This window comes from Caretta caretta, chromosome 1 (assembly GCF_965140235.1).
Source record: "Caretta caretta isolate rCarCar2 chromosome 1, rCarCar1.hap1, whole genome shotgun sequence".
Classification (NCBI taxonomy): domain Eukaryota; kingdom Metazoa; phylum Chordata; order Testudines; family Cheloniidae; genus Caretta; species Caretta caretta.
Genome location: NC_134206.1, coordinates 168678086 through 168699910, shown reverse-complemented (window position 1 = coordinate 168699910; position 21825 = coordinate 168678086). Strand labels below are relative to the sequence as shown.

Genomic DNA, 21825 nt, shown 5'->3' with positions numbered 1-21825 from the left:
GTGTTCAGGGCCCCCGGCGGGTTGCGCAGCAACCCGTGACCCATCCCGTGAATGAGGAGATCGTGTCGGAAGCTGCGGGCTCGCTCGTAGGCTGCAGCACCGCGCCTTCCTTTCCCCCTGTCCTCCTTTATAAGGGCCCTTGTGGCCTGGAGGATTTGATCAAAGTCCCCCCATACCTGAAGAGCCAGCTGTGCCCTATTGCGGGCGCCACGGGTGTGCTCTAGGAACTTCCGTAGTGCATGCCGCAGCTCATGGGGGGGTGGGGTTGCGATTTCCGGGGTATTCCCTAGTGGGGCTCTTAATGCAGCCTCGTGGTCCGCTAAGGCGGGTAGACAGGGTGCGGACCACCAACGGGGCGTATGACAGGCTGGGGTTATTAAATTCATTTCACGCCTTGGGGTAGAGGGGGATGGCAGGGAAAAAATTGCCACTCCTAATGGGTCGCGGCTAGAAAGTGCAAAAACTGCTCCCTGGGGGGAATCTGCGAAAGGCGGAAAGGAAATAACCCCAGGGTCGGCATTAGCATTGCAGGAGGAGGGGACTTGGGCAGGGACAGGGGTGGGGGCAGGGGCAGGGGTAAGGCTCTGGGGTTCAGGAGGCAAGCAGCTAAAGGAAAGTGCCTCCTGAGCAGAGTCAAGGGTTAAGGGGTAAGGGAGGGGGCTCCCAATAATGCTAGGCACTGGCTCCATGGTGGTCTTAGCGGCCATGGCATCAGGTGGTGGACCATCTTCTGCAGGGTGCTCACCTGGGAAGGCAATTAGGGGGAGGGAGCATGGGGAAAGGGAGGCTGGGGTAAGGTTGCCCAGCTCGAGGCCAGCCGGCAGCAGATCATCCCCTCCCTGGGTGACCGGGGTCAAATCTAGGGCCTCAATCTCCGCATACATGTGGGAGAGGCCAGCTCCTGCCCACTCCGGGGGCCTCTCCTCTGGGGCCCGCCTCAATGGTCACCTCGGGGTCCGCGGGGGGTTCGGGTGGTATCCAGGCAGAAGGGGCGTCCTCAGAAGTCTCGGAGGGGAGAGTCTCCCATGGAGGTGGGATTCTGCCCTCTAATGCCAGTCCGTCTTCCCCTCCCGACACCAGCGGATGGATCTCACTCGTGGCCGCGGCGGGAGGCTTGATATCAGTGTCTCCTTTCCTGGTCCTCCGGGGGGCTTCCGTGTCGGATGGATGCAGCGGAGCTTGAACCTTCCGCTTGCCTCGCTTCCCCTGGACTAGGGTCCAGCCCTCCATAGCATTGTCTGGGGGTTGGTTAGCAGGGGTCATGTCGGGGGGCGGAGGCGATGGTTCAGGGGTTCGGGGGGGTTGCGGTGAGGCAGCATTAGGGGCGAGGGTTTCTCCTTGGGGCGGGCCCTCTCCTTTACCCGGTAATATCCTTGCCACACCCTCCTCCATGGACTCTGTTGGATTGGTACTAGCAAGGGTGGAACTCCCTTACTCGCCCGGGCATTGTAGGGAAAGTATCTCTTGGGCCCAGATGGGAGCAGCGATGGGTCGAGTAGGAGGAGGGTTGGTTTCAGGTGCCGGGCAGCCAGGGGCATCGGCAGCGACGGGGCCGATGTCCTGCCGGGTCTCGGGGGTTTCGGGTGCCCTTCCCCCCCGGGCCAAAGGGCAGTCTCTGCGGACATGCCCCGCTGAGCGGCAGAGGTAGCACCGGGCCTCTCCGGTGGAGTAAAAGACCCGATAGCGGGCTCCCTGGTAGGGGACTAAAAAAGACCCCTCGAGCGCCTCTCCGTCACGCGTCCCTGCCGGCGGTAGAAGCTGCACTTGCCGGCGGAACGAAAAAACGTGACGGAGGGTGGGGTCCTTGCAGCCCAATGGGAGAGGGCTGATGACAGAGACAAGTTTCCCCAGAGTGGAGAGAGCGGGTAACAGGGCAGCATTGGGTAAGAAGGGAGGAACGGAGGTGAGGACGAGGCGAACACCCAGATTTTCTAGTGACTCTAGGGGGACAAACACCCCCCCACCGCCAGGCCCTTCTCCACCGCCTCGTGGGCGGCAGCCTCCGAAGCTAAGAAAAAAACGACCTTCCCATACATTTTGGAGGCCGCCACAATAGCCGTGGGTCCTACCACCTTCACCAACGCCTGCACGTATGTCTCCACGTGGGGCGAGGCGGGCACCAGGAGGCAATGGACACCGTGCCTCCTGGTCAAGGCCAGGAAAGGGCCCCGGCTGCTGGTGATGGTGGCGGAGGCGGGGGGGGGCAAGATGACGAGGCGGCAGGCATGGGGGAGCCCGTTGCCGCCCGGGCATACGTCCTGGGGGCTGGGGGAGGAACAATCGCAGAGCTGGTGGAGGGAAACGCAGGGAGGGGCGCCACGGTTGATGATGAGGCCACAGCGGTGGGGGCAGCCCCTGCCATGGAGGGCTTAGTGGTTTTAGCGGGGCCCTTTCCTTTCATCACGCCCTGGCCCTTCCAGCCAACCGGGGGGGGTTTCCTAGAATCTGGAGCGGCGGTGGGTGCAGCAGCAGCGGCGATCACCCCGGTGCCTCCTGCTGCCGGTGCCCCAGCGGGGGGGGTGGCAAGTATCTTAACAATAATGGGGGGGGACCTTGGGCGTCGGGCAGGGGTGGGGGGGGGGGGAGGGACAACTAATTTTGTTGAAGCGGCCTCGCCCCTCTCATTCCCCGCCATTGTGAGCAGGGAGAGACAGGGAGACACCGGAAGGAGAAGGGGGGAGGGGGAAAGGAAAGTAACCACTCCTCCTCGCTAGACTGCAGGCGGGGGGGGGGAATGCCGAGGGGGTTGGACTGGGAGGGGGGGGGAAACAAAATCGGGGTCCAGTAATAGGGGCAAGCTGTGGGATAAGCAATCCGGGGCGGGGGTGCAGACCCACACACGTTTGTCCAAAGAGTCTCAGTTGGTCGGCTGTTATATCCGGTCCAAAAGGCAAAGTTCAGAGCGAACAGCTGGATCCGAAGGGAGATGGCAGGTTGCCAGCAGGGACGGACGGCGGGGGGCCGTGACAGTTGTAGTAATGCTGGGGGAGTTAGGGGCACCGATGGATCGGGGAGGGGGGGGGTCTCCACGCCACACCCCCTGTGCCGCCACAAACGCAAGTAACCACAGTCAAACTCCCCCCCACGAGAATATAATTCAGAAAATTACTCAGTCTTACGGCCCCCTTCACGATGATTTATAGCTCTCCTGGGTTATTTCTCCTGTCTTCTGAAATCTTCTTCTGCAGCTGTGTTGGCTGTGTTCCAAGGCTTTCGGCATGCTGAGAATGTTGTAAAGTCCGAGCTGCCAGCAAAACTGCTGGGTCTGGGGGTGTCCACTCCCCCCTCCGGACAGCAAAATCAGCAATCTTCCCCCCCCTCCTCCGGGGGGCTCAGCTGAGGCAAATAGCTGCGCCCGAAAGCAGGCGTGGGGGAGGGGCGGGTGCTGGCGGCAAGCTGAGGGCCGACCAGCACGTAGCAAGAAAAAAAAAAAAAAACCAAAACAAAGCAAAAAAAGCGTCTGGCCTGGTCGTGGGGGGACTAAGGCAGGTTCAAAAAGTAAGAAAAATCCAGGCCAGGGGGCTTTAGGAAAGAACAGAAAGCAGATAGCTGAGGAGCAAGCGAGAGACGTTCCGTTTCCCAACAGGGACAGTTCCAGAACAATCAAGAACCTTCTGGAGACAATTAAGACAGGCTGATTAGAACACCTGCAGCCAATCAAGAAGCTGCTAGAATCAATTAAGGCAGGCTAATCAGGGCACCTGGGTTTTAAAAAGGAGCTCACTTCAGTTTGTGGTGTGCGTATGAGGAGCTGGGAGCAAGAGGCACTAGGAGCTGAGAGTGAGAACGCGGACTGTTGGAGGACTGAGGTGTACAAGCATTATCAGACACCAGAAGGAAGGTCCTACAGTGAGGATAAAGAAGGTGTTGGGAGGAGGCCATGGGGAAGTAGCCCAGGGAATTGTAGCTGTCGCACAGATGTTCCAGGAGACTCTCTAGACAGCTGCATTCCACAGGGCCCTGGGCTGGAACCCGGAGTAAAGGGTGGGCCCGGGTTCCCCCCAAATCCTCCCAACTCCTTGTCAGACACAGGAGGAGTCGACCTGGACTGTGGGTTCAGAAAAACTGCCAAGCTGAGGGCTCCAAGTTGAGCAAATCCGCCAATAAGTGCAAGACCCACCAAGGTAGACCAGGAACTTTGTCACAGTATACACATCCTTTTCCCTCCATAGCTTTGGTGGACTGAGAAAACTAGCAACAGACCATCATTTCTGGCTTCACACACTGGCCCATTTTAGTATAGACCATTTAAAGATTAGCAGTTTGTCTCACTTCACACAAGCTTGTTTTTAAAAGGAAAACAAACCTATTAACTGCACAGGAATCATATCGCTAGATATGTATATATTATGATACATTACACTCATGCTGTTTGTATACATATGCACAAATACAACTATTAGCCAATTTCAGAAGTACTGTACATTACGAGATACACAACGTGTGTCATGCTGACAGGCACAATTTGTTATTTGTAAAAATCTATTCATGTAAAGTTGCCAAATGTCTAACAAAACGTTATGTATTCACTTGAACGCTGTGTTCCTCCTGGCTTTGTTGAACTAAGAACATGGCCAAAACTACATATTCCAGCTGCAGTGATTTTTATTCTCAAAATATAGATGAGGATGACTCAAAAAAAAATCTATACACAGCACTGAGAAATTGAACAAAGAGGATCATACATTTTTCACATGTAATAAAGCAGACCAGCACATTTCATTTATGGCAGCTGTTAACTGGGAGCACAAGGCATTGAGACTTGAGAATGTTCTGAAAGTGTGATCACTGCTGATAGATTCATTGATTCCTCCTCACAGTTGAAGTTATTTCCTACCATTATAGGTGACTGTGTGCATCCCTGAAACACTTCATTTTCGCACTGTGGGGGCCTCTAAATAGGCCCTGATTTAACAGAGCTTTTATGTGCTAAACTTTAAATATATTCATAAAATCATCGTTTTTCAGCCAAGCACTGAAGCATGTGCTTAGTCCTATTTACTTCAAAAAGACTTAGGCACATACTCAAGTAGTTTGCTAAATCCGGGCTGTAGACTGGGGATTGCTGATTTCTCTTTGGAATTAAAGCCTCTATAATTCAGAATAGGCTAATCTAACCATATTGAAAAAGGATTCATTCCCCCCTCCCAAATCTGTATTTTGGGACTAAGGTCACAAGAATGGGCATAGAGACCTCAGCAAGGCTTCGTGTATTTGACAGAATATTAAATTAATATTCCTGGTGTCACGCTGATATAAGGCTCACAACTAAGAGTGCCAAACTCAGATCAGACTGTCAGCAAATATGACAGATACCCCCAAACTGGTGGTATATTCTATAATTACATTTTACCAAACCAGTAACAAGTGTGCACTCCTGGATTACTATATTAGCCTTACCATGGAGCCACAGATGATCCCCTTAGGCTCTCCAGCACATTTTGCCATTCAGACAGACAAACTTGACTTCTCTGATGGAAGGTCATTAAAACCAAAAATGACCACACAAAGAAAGAACACTGAAACCATTTCTAATGCCTTACTGAGAAAGCGCGAGTTAACATCCATATGATTCTCTAGCATAATGGCAATAATGTTATAAAATCTTTCAATGACTATTAAGAATTGCTTGGACTCTTTGGCACATCCTAAAATTGTGCCTTCTTGTTTCTTTCTTTTCCTGCACCCACAGGTGCATAGGCTGTCCATCAGTTTCCACCTTTTATTTCAGTCTTGTGTTAGTCTGTACAGTACAGGTTTTTGAGTATTATGTTGATGTATTTGGCTTCTTTCTCCATTGTTCTGCATAATGTTTCTCTAGGTCACCCTCTTTTTCTCTTCCCAACTGATGTTCATATTTTCACTTGACAGGAAGTCATGTTGGTGTCATCCTTAAAGCATGTCCTAAATATGTTCATCATTTTCTTACCATATATGAGGCTTTAGGTTGGTTTATACTACTTAGAATTTCTGATGTTGCAAGCAACTCTTTCTAATAGACTCTGAAGATCTTCTGCAGGTATTTAATTTGGAATGAGTTAATATTCTTATCAATTTCTGTTGTAGATTTCCACGACTCTGCTCCATAAATGAGGACAGACATAATGCCCGAGTTAAAAATTCATATTGTTCTAACAGTGCTGATCATGTTACTTTTCCATATCTTTTCAAGTTTATGAAAGTTGTTTGCTGCTTTTGATATTCGTTGCTTGACATGAAGCACGGTGTTACAATCATTGCCCATCTCACTCACTAGATCGTTAATACAGAATATTTTAACCAGGCTTTATTAAAACAGCCATCCATGATTAGCTTAACTGTAGTTAGCTAGAAGCTGGTCAACCATTTTAAGCATTCATCTTCTGCCATCTTTAAATTATACACAATAGGCTTTACTGTGATCCAGCACTACTGAAGATGTTATCACCAGGTGGAACTCAATTTACATGCTTGACTGCCTTCTGGAAAACAAAGGGGTGCTGACTGCCTCTTGCCAAGAGGATTCAAAGCCAACCCATCTATTTTGTAGGAGTGGAATCTTACTGGCACAGATTCAAATATTCAAGCATCTCAAGTTTGGATGGAAGTATACTTGGACTACCTCTGCAGTTATCCCTGCTGCCCAAGCTCTGACAGTTCACCCAAACACAAGATGTTCCAGAGCAAGGCGTCCACATAATAACAGCAAAAAATTGAGAAGCAAATTCTCAACAGTTGAACCATGACTGGACGGAACAAGATATACAACAGTTTGGGAACTGTATGACTGCTTTAAAGATTACTCTGTCAATTCTGATTCAAATCATTCCAATTTGAGATTTCACCCAGAATCTGGCTGATGGAAATATATTGAGAAATGCCAATCCCAGAAATGTCAAAACAAAAACAACAGAAGGAAAATTGTTATTTAGACCTGAAAAAAAAGAGATCCCACTTGAAAACTTCACAACTATGCTAAGATAGGAAAAGATTTTAATGAACTTTTAATCTCCAGTTACTGGGCAAGCACTATGGAAACAAAACTTTCATTCTTTGTACAGTATCTATCATAACTAAATACATTCTGCACCAGGAACTCTGTCGAAAGGTGGAAATTGAAAGCAACCAGATTTTCCCATCTTGCAGCTATCACAATATCTTCTTGGTGTATCACCCAGTAAAACTCCCTCTGAGAACTGTCAAAGTCACAAATCTTGATTGCTTCCAGAAAACGCATAGATGCTATTGTTTGTAAATTAAATTTGCCCATACTTTATATCAAGTGTTAAATGTTGTTACCAATGTCTTCAACTGGAATTTATAGTGAATTGTAGCTCTTAAAAAACTTGTTTATATATAGACAGTATTCTATCACAAATAAATGCAGAATTAATTTTCTTGTAATATCATGCTTGTACAATGCCCAGAAGATCCCTGATTTTGGCTGGAGAACTATGTAGTGAAATTTTCAATAGCTCCAATCTCTAAATTGTTGATAAAATAGTTACTAATACTGAATTTCAACATAATACAAGACTTGGGCCCAATCCTGAAAAAATGAAGTGCTGATGACAATCCTTAAACCATACAGGGTAGAACTCCAACTAGACATGAACTCCAAGAGTCCTCAGTGGCATGAAGATTTGCAACAAAGAAGTGCATATATTTCTAAAGGTTCAGTCCAGCATTCTCTATGGAGTAAACACTCAGCACCTTTAAATATTGAATTGCAGTATAACTCCAGTAAGAAATTATTAAAAATTGACATAGTATTGTGTACAGAATACTTTAAGGACTGCAGGAGTCATATGTGACATGTCCTTATATTATCCACTACCCACCTATCTAGCAATGGATAGATCTGTGTATATACAAACAATACAAACCTTTTAAAATAGGAACTATAAATGAAAGTTAAGTGCATTATTTATCATTTTATTATTTTATTAGCCTGCCATAGCATCTTAGTTTGTTATTATAACTAGTTAAGACAAATTGTTAAATTGTTTTAAGCTTGTACATTTCAAGGGTAATAAGACGTGGTCGAAGACCAGCACAGCACTTTATATAAAAAAAGAAATAAAAAAAGTAAAGAGATACCATGAAACGTCTATTAGTGCATTTGCCTTTCCAAATACGATGATTCTGTTTTACAGAGTGGCCTTTTTAACATACTAGCACAGTAGATCTTTTTATTCACTTGAGAATAGAAAAACAAGGTGGTGGAGCACTCGAAGACATTGAAAACTGGCAAATTCAAAATGGGTAAAATGAAATACTTTGTCCATACAACGGAAAGTTAGCTCCACTGCCACAAACTATAATGGAGGCCAAGAGCTCATCAGCTTCAAAAAAGTATGTGAGCATGATATTTAAATGGATATGAAAAATATCCAGAATTAATATTGTAGTTTTTTTAAAAAACCAAAGAGCTTTCATGGAGCTCTCATAGTTTAGATCATAAACCAAACTAACTAATGGGGATTAGGAAGACACTTAATTTATGCACAGGTTATTCCATAACTATCTACTGCAATATTTTTTGCACCTTCCTCTGAAGCAGTTGATATTGATCATTTTTGGAGACTGGATAGAGAACTAAGTGTGTACCAATATGGCATTTCCTGTGTTCCTGTAAAGCTTCCTTTGTCCCCTTCCCTCTCTCTGCAGCTTCTGTGTAAACTCATTCACCACAATCACCCATTATTTTTAAGCACTTCTTTCATGTTCTTTTCTTAATAATGATATAATTGGAGCTTTAATAAGGATGAAAGACTTGCCAGAAACAAACAGGAGTGGAGGAGCTTCGTCACTGCCCTAGGAACATGATGATGATGATTAATAAGGATGATTGTAAGCACTTTTCATCAGCTCTCAACTAAGCCTCTCTTTGACAAACAAGATGTAGGAGAATGAGTTCTGATGTAAGGCCCTAATTCTACAAACACTTAAGCATGTGAAGTGATTGCAGAATTTGGGCTTAAATTTGGTACTGGAAAGATAATACATTATGATAACAAAAGCTCATTTCCTCTCTCCTTTGTATGGTTTCATGAATCCTCCCTTTCCCCTTGCTCACATATCCAACTTTGTGCATACTGAGGAAATGCATGGACCATACCTCCACCACTACAATATTCTCTGACAGACATATGTATGGGAGACTATTTCCCTAGGTATAGCCATATTGATGGCATACTCTATCCAGGGGACCACATTTAGCCATTATATAAGTGTTGCACAAACATTAGTTAATTTACTCTCAAATACCCTTGAAAGTATTAGAGCTGGTCAGAAAATTTTGACCGAAGCAAATGAAATTTTACCCCCAAAAATATGATTTTCCCACCCATTTTCTGCCCATCTCTAGGTTTGCATTATTTCAATTTATGAGGCAGAAAGGTGAAGTGACTTGCTCAATACCACACGGCAAGTTAGAGACAGACCAAAAACTAGGATCTAGGAGTTTGACTCCTGTTCACTCTTCTAGATTACTCAGTCTTTCAAACAGACATCAGTATCAGAAGGATTTTGCGAACTAGAAAATAGAGAATAGAGCCAAGAATTTCTGAACTGTAATCTCAACTTTTCCACTCATTTTCTGCATGGCCTTTGTCAAATCACTCAGGGCTGTATTTTTAAAAGCAGAGACCTGATGGCTCTGCATTTGCATTTAGCTCAGGGGCTTACTAGGCAGATGTCTAGATAGCTTTGTATGTGCAACTATGTGATTGTAGTAATGCAAATTATTATTATTTTTTGTTCCGGTAGGGCCGAGGAGCCAACAAAAAGCAAGGCCTCATTGTGCTAGGCACTGTACAGACATAGAATAAGAGACATGGTCTGCCCCATAAGCATACACGTTTATCTAGACAAGACAAAAAGGAAGGGAAGGGAAAGGATATAATGTACAAGCAGAGTGAACAAAAATAACAGACCTGTATTCAGTGAAAAACTGGCTCTGAACATCTATGTGTCTCTGTTTCCTCTTCTATAGCGTGGGATAATACTTTACCTAACTCAAACATATGGTGAGCATTAGTGAACATGTGTATGGACACTAAAAAAGCAAAGTGCTATATTAATACTAAATACTTTTATTCAAACTTACACTTACATGTACACTTTGCTGTATCACAGTAATTTATTTGCATTTCTGCTCTATCAAAGGGCAGCTAGGCAAGGAAGATTCTCTTCAGTTTCACGATGGAGGAGTTACTCCAATATACTATATGATCAATAACAAGGGAACACGCATCTACAGGAGGGACATTTTTCTCCGTTAATTGCATCAAATTCTGAAGCAATAAGAATACGAAAAATAATAAGGCCTGACTTCATGAAGACAAACAGTGAAATAAGAACTGAACAAATAATGGAAAATGACCACTCTTGTTGATTGCTTGTTAACTTACTAAGTTTCTCTGAACTGTAACAGCTAAGGAAATCGAAACAAGTCTGAACAGGATAAGTATGTATAACAGTAAAACATTAACTATTGGTCTGTACCAATCACCCTGCATTTTAAACTGTGTTTCGTGCTTCATTAAACTGTTAAATTTATTTTCGGTAATGAATACAAGAACAGGTCAAAATCCCTGACCATACCTGCAGTCTTTCCGTAACCCACAATAGGACTTTTAAAGATTTAATCTCCACCACTGCAATAACATCTTGAATGTGAGTGCTTACAAGACAAAAAAGGAAGTAATTTCATTGACTTAAAATACCAAACATATTTAAAGGGGCGTTATGGTCAGGAAAGTGAGTACATAATATGACATCATCTTGCTTAGCATACCTGCCCTCTGTGTGCTTTGTGGGTCCTACCTTGTTTCTTGCTGGCAAGGAACAAGTATATTACAATAAGTGAGTCTTTCCACGTAAGCCTGGAATATGGAAAAATGAAGACTTTTATCTATGGTGTATAATCCCTAGTGATATCGTTAACATGTATTAGTCTACCTACATTTTCATCATGTGCAACAATTCTGTACCAGCAGATTATAGTCCAGGCAAAATGAATTGTGTGATATTGTGCAGCTGTTTCATACCCCAAATTTACATGAAAGACATAACTAATAATAAAAACAGACTTCTATATAGGAATATAGAAATTCAAAGCAGTAGCACACAACTTCTTTCTTTGTCAATAATTGTTACTATATTAGGGTCTGTTCAAAGTAGTTGTCCTGGTTTTCAGAACAAGATAAAGAAATGGTTCCTCAACAAGCTGTAGAAAAGTATGGATCCAGCCTAGAAGTGCAGAACTCATGAAAATATAAGTTCTCTTCCATCTGAGCATGAATTACATTATTGAATATACATTACTGCTGAATTTATTATCCACAAGCCATGCATTCAATATTTTTTTTTATTATATGCCCCCACCCATTTTTAAAGACAATCCATCTAGGAAGTTAGCTTTCAAGACCTAAAAGTGACTGAAAACATTAATTATAACTACACTTCCCATTGGAAAGAAAGGAAAAGATATCAGAAATTGCATATTCTATTAGCCTCTTTAAAGCATATTCTCTTCATTATATATTTTATTTGTTATTTTAGCCAGTAAGATTAGGGTGCCAGCGTAGTCTTGGATGTTTTCCCAGCTGGTGACTAGTTTTTATTTCTGATGTCATCCAGGAAGGATATAGCTCACACTCTGGGATTATGGCGTATATCTGTCTTTTCTGCATATTAGATCTTCTCATTGATTGAATGGGTTTTGGACTGGGCTTTAGATGCAATTATCACTAATTGTCTTCAAGAATGCACCTGTCAGACAGAAAAGAGCCCATGTCAGTGTTAGCAGGGAAGATACCAATTATGCAAACAAATGTACTAGCATGGAACCCTGAGCCAAGTCTTGTCAATTCCGTTTCCCCAGCAGCACCACACATGTAGCGTTTCTACTGTCCTTTGACGTTCTACTTGCCCCTGCTATACCAGTCGCCATAAGTTTCTGACTCAAAGGCAATGAGATGTAAATGAAGCTTTCAGAAATGAAATCTATGGCATGTAATCATGGCAAGGTCAAGCTCCTCCTAACCCAACCTCATACTCTTTCCATTTTGTCTTTAAAAATCATAGGAGGAATTATGAAACTATCTTTATAGACTTTGGGATGTTCCAACCCAAGCCCTCCTCCTCTCCTCACCATCCTTCTCCCCCCCATCCCTGCATATATATATATATTTTTCCCCTTTTTTATACGTGCTATTTTATCTTTGGTACCATCTTAACTGATTGGAGTCTTAGTTCTGCATCTTTACACTCCTTCTCTTCCAGCAAAAAGAAAGAACAGGTTTTAAAGAGAAACCAACAACTAGAATAAAGTGTAAATTTGGAAAAATATTTTGCTTCATATTTTCTGTGACACTTAAACCTTTGCCTCCTCTCCAACATTTTGTTTTTTTCTTCATCTTTCCCAAAACCATCAAGAACACAAAATGTTCATGTTCCATTTCACATGCAAAGCTTTTCCTCTTGCTCCTCTGGTGGTCTAGTGTAGCAATAGTACAGTGAGCTGTATACATATGGATGAAAACTGGACTGGCTCAAGTGGGTTTTTATGACACTGTCTGTGCTCCTATATTTTGATTATATAGTTATATGCATGCACGTGAACTTAAGTGACTGATTTAGGCTACCTGGAGTTCTGAATTAATAAATGTACATTAGAGACAACAGTCAGTTCTAACTCTCATTCCATTTTTACAAATATGGCCTATTGCCTTACATGTATCATGATGAATTAAAAAAAAAGACTGGTTTTCTTTCCTCTCCTCCTCTAATTCTAATCCACAAAGGTGAAAAGTCCATTAGGAACACCAATGGTGTTTCCACAGTATGCATCCGATGAAGTGAGCTGTAGCTCACGAAAGCTCATGCTCAAATAAATTGGTTAGTCTCTAAGGTGCCACAGGTACTCCTTTTCTACTTCCCCAATGATATTTGAATGATCCTACATTGATTGATGCTATAGACTACATATACACATCCAGTCAAATCCATACATGCAAAAAAAGTGCAAGATTATTCAATTATATATACGTATTTTGTAACTCGAGTCTTAAATCTCAAAGCATTTAAAAATAAGGGGAAAGATTTGATGATAAAACCTAATAGAATGAATGGAAAAACTTATTGAAGCAGAAGTGAAGCTGAGTATCATTGAAGCACCAGGGATTATGTCCCCATTATACTGTAGTATCCTTGGCTTCATTGTACATACCTAACACAAGCAAGCAAAAGCTTAATATAATTAAAAACCTCACACTTCCAGTACTAGTGTTCTCTCAGATGTCGTGGCTCTATTAATAGAGCTCTTGAAACCTGGGGAGGTTTATTGAAGGGTCTCTCTGTGCTATCTAAATCACTGCTGTCAGAGTTGACAAGGTCAGCTAAAATTCCCATGTGAATATAATGACTGAATCTGCAAGGGCCAAATTCCTGTGGACACATCTAAGGTATCCTAGCATGAGAAAGTGATAACAGGCCCACACAAACATCTTATCTCCTCCAAACCTGAAAACATCCTTTGAAAGTTTTTCACCTATATAGACCCCTTTCACTTGCCCACTAGCCAAGTCATTCAATAATCTCAATAGCTCCTATTAGGGTTAAGTGGATTTACGTCAATGTGCTCCCAAGAGGAAACCCGATTCCAGCAGGTGGCTAAAACACACTCTGGAGATCCTGGTGAGGTCACATATAAATATGCTTATAAATTTTACTCTGGTTTCTTTCTTCCCTTTAAACCATCTACTAAATGTACAGTGTTTTTCTTGTTTAATGATGAACATCTGTGACAGTGTGTAAGCCAAAATAAATATAATTAAGCAGATACTGTGGGATTATGCTAAACAATTTTTTCACAGGTTCAGGTTTCTTACTAAACTGAGTACAAAATGTCTCAGTGTGTTCGCTCTGGCTCCGTACACTATGTATATTACTGAAAATAATTCATTCACTTAAGAAGGGCTGTCATATTCTTAAGATCATTTTTCACTTGTGATATCCTGGAGTGAAAAGCAGTTGTCCTGCTTTCAAATTCTAACAATGGGGACGAATGCTTACTGTGCAAGATCTGTTTCTTTTATCATCATGATGAAAACCAATCAGTGCTGGTAGGTAACACAGTACAAGTGATTCAATCATCAACCATTATCTGTGGCAAGTGTTGACCTGGCCTCAGACAAAACCCTTATTACTCCCTTTGTTGTTCTCACTATGCTTCCCTCCCTGTGTTTAGTTATGATATGCAAATTGTACATGAAAAAAATAATTTCTTCCACAGCATCCAGTTGGGCTTGGCAAGGCGTCATGGTAAAGTAATATAATAATTGAGCTCTTTGTTTGATTATAAAACTTTTGTGACATTGTGTTGATACAAGAAATGATCAATGGCTTGATTCCCACTGAAATATCTTTGAAAGAACAGAATATGTAATACTTTTCCCCCTTTCAGCTGCATAGCAAAGCTGTTGAGGCTAGCTAACAATGACCGCTGTTATCATGGGCTCCATCAAAAGTGATTTCTAATGTTCCTGTTGCTGTAGAATCTAAGTCAGGAAAACCCAAGGCAATTTTCATGGCATTTCAATAAAAAGGAACAGCAGTTTGAGAATAAACTATGTGATGACTGGGCCATTGTTGTTCTTCCCAGAGTCTCATCTCCCAACAGTGAGTTGTTTGGAAACTATCTTTCTATCAAATGTAAGTAGGGAAAAAAAACATGTAATATCTATTGTGCCAAAAAAAGATGATCATGGAGAAAGAGAAGGATATGTGTTGAAATTAGAGCTTATTGGAACATGGGATGCATTTTTCATGAAAGTTTTAAACATTGACTTTTTTTCCCTCAAAAATATTCAAAATTTGAAAATCCTTTCAAACATTTGAAATTTGCACGAAAGCTGGTAAAAAAATTTGTCAAACAAATATATTTTTCTTGTTTAAATCTTGTGTGGTTCTAGTAAAGAGCACCCAGTAAGGCTATTCAACTTAAAATTAAATAACAGACCACCAGAAACGTCAGCCTGCAAGATGCGACTGAAGGTGACTACATTGTCTTTTTGCGTAAATCAGAGCTAGAGTAACAGCAGGTTGGAGCTTGAGACCAAGAAGAAAAGATACTCACCTGTTTACAGTCTGCCAGAAGAGGAAAGAAGAGACCTAACTGTCCACCTAGTAGCAGAGAGAAACTAGAAGCATATGCTTATTTATCTATGTTACTTCAGAAGAGAAGTGTCTGTAATTAAGAACAGTGGATTTGATATTCTGATGACTGGAGTTCCGCAAGCTAGAATCACAGGTGGTATCCCAGGAAAAGGTATTGTTTCGATGTACCTGCTGGTAACCATCACCCAGTAAATAGAAACAATCTGATTTTTTCCACTTTTTTTACATCACTCCTATTAGTTGGGAACTGTTCATCATAGGCGCTTAAATCTGAAGGGAATAGGTTCCTTAGAAATACCCACAGTAAATTAATACTGCCTATAAAGTTACTATATTTATAGGATCTAAGTGGAGCTTTCCCCCTCCCAATGCTTCCTCCTAATCTGCAAATCTATCACCCATCACAAGGTGAGGCTGAAGGTTGTCAGCTATAGATAGGAGATTCCTTTACCCAGTGCTCCTAGTCTATCTGGATACTGCATATTTCTCCCATTAGGATAGAAGGAACCCCATTCTGAAGTCTATTGCCCCTGATTCACTTTTTTCAGCATCAGTGATGGGACATGAGTCAGAAAAGATTGAGGCAACTAGGGAAGATGTCACTTATATCCAAAACACAGTTGATTTGGGCCTGAGCTTGTTCTCACTGAAGCCAGTTGAAACAAAAAGAACAAACTCACCCCTATAGACCTCTAAGGAAACACAACTGGGCTTTTTATTTACTGCTAAATTTTACAGTAAATAAGGGGACTATAGCAAAATTATTATTTTTATTGCAGGAGCAAGATCAGGACCCCACTGTGATAGGCAGTGTAACTAAAGAGTAAGCAACGGTCCCTGCCCCAAGGAGTTTTTGCAGTCTAAATAGACAAGACAGATAAAAGGTAGGAGAATGGCACTTATGGAGAATAATCTAGAAATCATTGAAAAATATATGCAACAGACACTACATGTCAGGCCAAAAGCAGCTGTTCAGAATAGACTTTATATCAAATGTAGTTTAGACCAAAACCAAGCATCAGTAAAACTATGGCAGTGTTGATGTTCATATATTGAAGACTACTTTGTTTGAATTGGAAATAGATTTTAATTTCCCCACATACCAGCTAGGATTTGCTGAACTAGCATCTCATTTTGGCTGAAAATGATTGTTGACTGCTCGCTGGAGCTAATGGGGGAATGATTTCACAAGAGAGATCCAAAGCTGCGGGCGCTAAACCAGTTACAATGCTGATTGTTTTTCAAACAAACTAAGAGATACAGTTCTACATGTTGCTCACAGGAAGATATGTGGATTATGGCAGCTATAAAATTCACATGTTCCAAAATTTGAGCCAACCTCCATCGATTAGGAGAAAACAAACCCTTCCTTTGAAGGAGGATTTTCTAGAAAGTGGGAGCTTTCTTAACCTTTTAACCATTGTAAGTTACATACTGAGACAGTGAAAGAGCACTTTGTGTTTTAGTCTCCCGACCGGTGCTACTAATTCCTCGAGCGGTGGCTATGGAAACAGATGTGCATGTAGAGTAGAGCTGGGCAATCTTCTACTAGCAAATATATTGATAAATTTAACCTTTTTATCCAGATCATGAAGTATCCACAAGGACTTTTTAAAGAAATATTTTTATTCCACTATGGCTGGTAAGCATGTGTTGTGCCCATATTTCAGCCTGTGTTCCAATCCAAAGCCTTTTGATATCAACGGGAATATTTTCATTGACTTCAGTGGACCTTGGATCAGGTGCCTCATGACCAAGTAGAACAAAAGGGATGGGCTCTAGTAAGATCAACTAGCCTTTAGGTGGTTGTGACCTAATGACCTTTTGATGCCAACTGGCAGATGGCATAGGAGTCCAGGTCCCCTGGGTTTGCCAAAACAATGTCTTTTAAGGTCTCTAATGAAAGCCTGTATCACACTGGTCATTGTAACCATTGTGAGGTGTATGTGTGGAAAATATCTGAGCAGTTATATATATATCTTGAAAATTATGTTGTCTAGGCCTCGCAGTTAAAGACAGGTCACTGAAAGTAGTGTGCCTTGAGACAAACTTCTCCAGCTAGGAGTTTGGGAGACACTTATTTCCGTGATGGACCATTGTATATTGTGTGCCTTACAACAGAAACATCCTTATAATTAGCATACTGAGTCAAATGTTAAGGAAGCGTTTGCTGAGACTTCAGAAGGAAATCAACGGGAACAGATAAGCAGCTGGGGGCAGGAGGGGTGAAGGGAACCGAAGGTCTGGTCTGGCATATCAGGGGGTGCAGAGAGATGTTCTGGTATGCTTCAATCTGTGAAAACAAATTGCCCACAGGGTTGATCTTATGAAAAGGGAATCCTAGCCATCATGGTTGAAAATGCTGAGAAAAGAACTAAGGGTAAGCTACCCTCTAGGAGAGAGGGGAAAGTATTGAGAATTAAGTTTAGGCTCTAGAAAGTGTGCTTTTATTTTGTTTTACATGTAATCATGTGTTTCCAATATTCTTCCTTACTATCATTTGAATCTTGGTTCTTTGATAATAAGCATATCCTCATTTTCATTATAAATATACATAAGTACTGTGTGCTAAGTGGAGTGGAGATCCTGAGCTAAATCTTGTAAGCTGATGTGTACTGTTTCTTTGGGAGCAGAAGATCTGGGAGTGTTCAGTAGTTGAACATGCCAGAGGGACATGTTGGAGGACGTGTGGGTTGGTGTGTGTCTTGACAGAGACAGCAGGCCTGAGGAGGCCTGGAAGGCAGTGTTTGCATTGGCAGAGGCTGGTGGAGTCAGACAATTGATTCCCTCACTCTAAGTGCTGCTGGTAGCAAGGTGTCTCACAACCCTGGGTAGCATCACAGTAGTTTTCCTTCACCAGGGGCTTTTATTGCTTGCAGGGCCGAGGAAAGGGAACAGGTATTATAGGGCACAAAAATATTCTAAATCCATGAAGATAAAATGAGGTTGCCGTAAGCAATGCAAATCATTTGGTATGCTTCACCAACTGATACTTATATAAATAATCTCCACTTAAGAACCCAGAAATTCTATTTTTATGTTACCTTTGCTTTATTATCTCAAGTGACTGTATTACACTGGGGAAAGATGTTAATAGTATGATGAGCTTCTGTTTAGAAAGGATTTTGCTTTTAAATATTGAATAATAAGTCAGTACTGATTCTGTTACAGGATGCTCCAGTGACTTCCAACTTAGCTGTCTACAAAGATTTCTTCTCTCATGCATAAAAAAGCCTCTCCGGTACCTATTAATTATGTTCTCCTTGAGCACTGTATGCATCCTATTAACAATACAATGTATGTATTGCCTTGGAAAATGTATTTCTCTTTATTTAGGGTGACATTTAAAAACAAGCATTTGTTTCACTATAAAGCATAGTTAAAAGGATTTGCTAGCCCAGTGGGAATTGAGAAAAATGTGCTTCTCAGAAGAGATTTGTGAATTATTTTATTTTTGGGACACGGCCAAAAAGACATGAAATTCTACATGTGTGAGAGAGGGAGATTTACTCTTAAAACCAGAACATAAAATTAATAATCCCAAGGGAAAGGTTAAGCAGGTCCAGGCATACTAACAGTTTGACACACACACACATACCCCTTTGCATAAGGCTATCAGACAAGTCAGAAAGCTAACATTAATCAAAGGGTAAATTAGATTTTTCAGCTACAGTAACAAGTCTGGCAGGTTCATGGTCTACCTTCTTTGAAACTTGGAGTAGTAACTCTGTCAATCATTCTGGCTCCAGTTAAGCATAAGGACAAGTCAGCTGTTCATAATCCTGTAAAAGACTCCTACAGATCTTCCTGAAAATCTGCCTCAGTCTTCATAAAAACAGCTCAATAGGTCATTGAAAATGTCCTTGTAGGAACCTTTCCTCTCCTTAGACGTGCCATTTCACTTACACTAGCCCTTGAGCATACCAGAATGTTTAGACCTTAAGTGTCTCAGCCCTTACAAAGCTGCCTCTTTACAGCTTTCATGGTGATTTTTACCAAAAAAAATGTTTCTCTCATCCAATTACTGATGGGCCTGTATAGTGATTTGTTCTTCAATAAGGAGGTATTATAATTCTAGCCTTGTCCAATGATGATTTGTAGATTTCTCTAGTTCTGAGAAACTAGCCTTTTTGGGTATGTCTGCACTGCAGCTGGGACCAAGCCCCCCAGTCCAAACAGACAGACTGACACTACCTGGGATTGAGCTAAAGCACTGAAAATAGCAGCATGGATGTTACAGCGCCGGTAGAGACTCAGGCTAGCCACCCAAGCTCTGACCCAGTGTGGCAGATGGGCTTGAGCACCTGAGCTGCCGCCCTAGCTGAAACATCCACGCTGCTATTTTTAGTGCACTAACTCAAGCCTGTCTACCCATGCTGGGAGGTTCAGTCCAAGCTGCAGTGTAGACATACCCTCAGAGAGATTCTATACATCTTGGTGTCAAGTCAACATAAATCTGGTGTTTTTAAGCCCAGTGATTGGGGGAAGGGCTTACTATCCATAGAATCATAGAATACCAGAGTTGGAAGGGACCTCAGGAGGTCATCTAGTCCAACCCCCTGCTCAAAGCAGGACCGATCCCCAATTTTTGCCCCAGATCCCTAAAGGGCCCCCTCAAGGATTGAACTCACAACCCTGGGTTTAGCAGGCCAATGCTCAAACCACTGAGCTATCCCTCCTCCCCACTTGAGGTACAGTTAGTATTAACAAAAAGGGATATTACAAGGGAAGGTGTTAAGCTCATTAGCTTAAAGGGTTTCTCAAAGGCCTCTTAGTTACACTTGTAGGCCCTGTGCTTAGCTTTAACAGAACCATTCCATTCATAAAGTTAAGCATGTACACAAGTCTTTACATAATTGGGGCTTCTAGTATCAGTTCAGGTACCTACTTTTAAACACGCAACTTTCAAAATGTTGGCCACAAAACCAGTGTGTGCTTATTTGCAAGACAGAACGGGCAGGCTGAGTTCATTGAATAAGTTGTGCTACAAATAGTTCACACAGTTCTGCAAGCTAGGCACCAGAGGCAGTTTGGAAGAGGCTAGCACATCACTAAATAGATTATTGTAAGCAAACAAACGTAATGTGTCCTGTGCACACTGAGCTCACCATAAAAATCTAGTTAAATAACGAATGTAACTAAAATAACTATTTGCTTAATAGTAGGAGGATGTTGCACAGTGGTGCAAGTAGAATTCATTTCTTACCGGTACGCTGCACCAGCTAAAGGGGGAGGCACATGACCTCCTCATATGACCCTGCCCTGCCCCCAGCCCGGGGCCCCATGCTCTCCCCCTCCCCATGATGCATCCCACGTTACCTGGGGGCGGCTCTGTCCTCCTCCCGCTGCGCCAGAGACTCCTGAACCGCAGGGCTCTCCAGAACCACAGTGGCGAAAGGAGCAGAATGTGGGCCTGCCGGGTGGCCCCACGCCAGCAGCTCCTACAGTGCGGCTGTACCACCCCTAGCCTTGCCCCCTCTCCCTCCAGCCCTGTCCTCTGGCAGGGCTGCTTTACAGACCCCGGACAGGACAGGCAGGCCCGCAGCTGCATGGAAGGGCTGAGGGTGGGGCTGGGGGTGGTACAGCCATACCAGAGGAGCTGCATGTTCTGCTCCTTTTGCCACTGTGGTTCTGGAGAGCCCTGCAGTTCAGAAGTCTCAGGCACAGTGGGAGGAGGACAGAGCCCCTCCCCCAGGTAACAAGGGATGGATCGTGGGGAGGGGACACCAAACATGCCAAGGTCCACCCAAATATGAAAGGCCAGTGATTTTAGGGTCCTAGGAAGACTAAACTATATGTTTATATTAGGATTGAGCAACTGGATAACTTTAATTGAAAGCATCATTTTTCCTTTCTACATACTAGCAAGCTCCCTGCTGCTGACTGGGATGAGAAGCAAAAGTGATAAAACACCACAGGAAAAGCTGTTAGTGTTTCTGGCCTTATCAGAATAAAGGACTATCACAATAGGCACAGGAAAGTCTCTTCCTTCCAGTTTTGCAGAATCTGCAGGTTCCATGTATAGAAGATATGTCAGCATTTGGGTCCAAGTCCTGAGAAGTGCTAAGTACCTGGGAGTTCCAGGTGCTGCACTAAAGACAAATCAATTACTATTGTGAAACTATCAGCACAAGTAAGGGTTGCAGAATCAGGACCAAGTATCTTTTGGGTGCTCAAACTCAGTCTCTGAACAGTGGGTTTGCCCAATGCTAATGTAATACTTTTACCTTCTTTGCATGTAATGTATTTCATGATGAGCTTTGTTTCTTCAAAACAAATCTGGCAGCCAGCAACCAAATTCTTCTCTTTTCTATATTTTAAAACTCTGGAAAATTCCATAAGTTGAGTGCTGAGGTCTGCTCCAACAGCTAGTAAAGTCAACAGAAAGGCTCCCATTACTTCATTTCGATCAAACCACAGAGACCAACAGATTTTATGGGCCAGATCCCCATTTGCTGCAAATACATGTCTCCCCGTTAAAATTTATACTTGCTGAGGATCTGGTCTTGTGTTTTATTTTTGACCTCTTGATATTTCATTATATATATATCCTCCATGTGGCAAACTTAGTCAACCTGAATCTTTATTTTGAAAAGTGGGCATTTTGCCTTAATGATTACAGTCTAGAGACAATTTGTTGAGCATCAATCACAAGTGACT

General features: G+C 42.7%; 1 long non-coding RNA gene across 1 annotated transcript; it reads right to left on the bottom strand.

Annotated features, from left to right (window-relative positions):
• Positions 1 to 10056: 10056 nt before the first annotated feature.
• On the bottom strand, positions 10057 to 21527 carry LOC142073443 (uncharacterized). Its single transcript, XR_012670349.1, has 2 exons — positions 21393 to 21527; positions 10057 to 11757 (listed from the first exon to the last, which is right to left on the bottom strand). It is a non-coding gene; the product is annotated as an uncharacterized LOC142073443 (long non-coding RNA).
• Between the last annotated feature and the right edge of the window lie 298 nt (positions 21528 to 21825).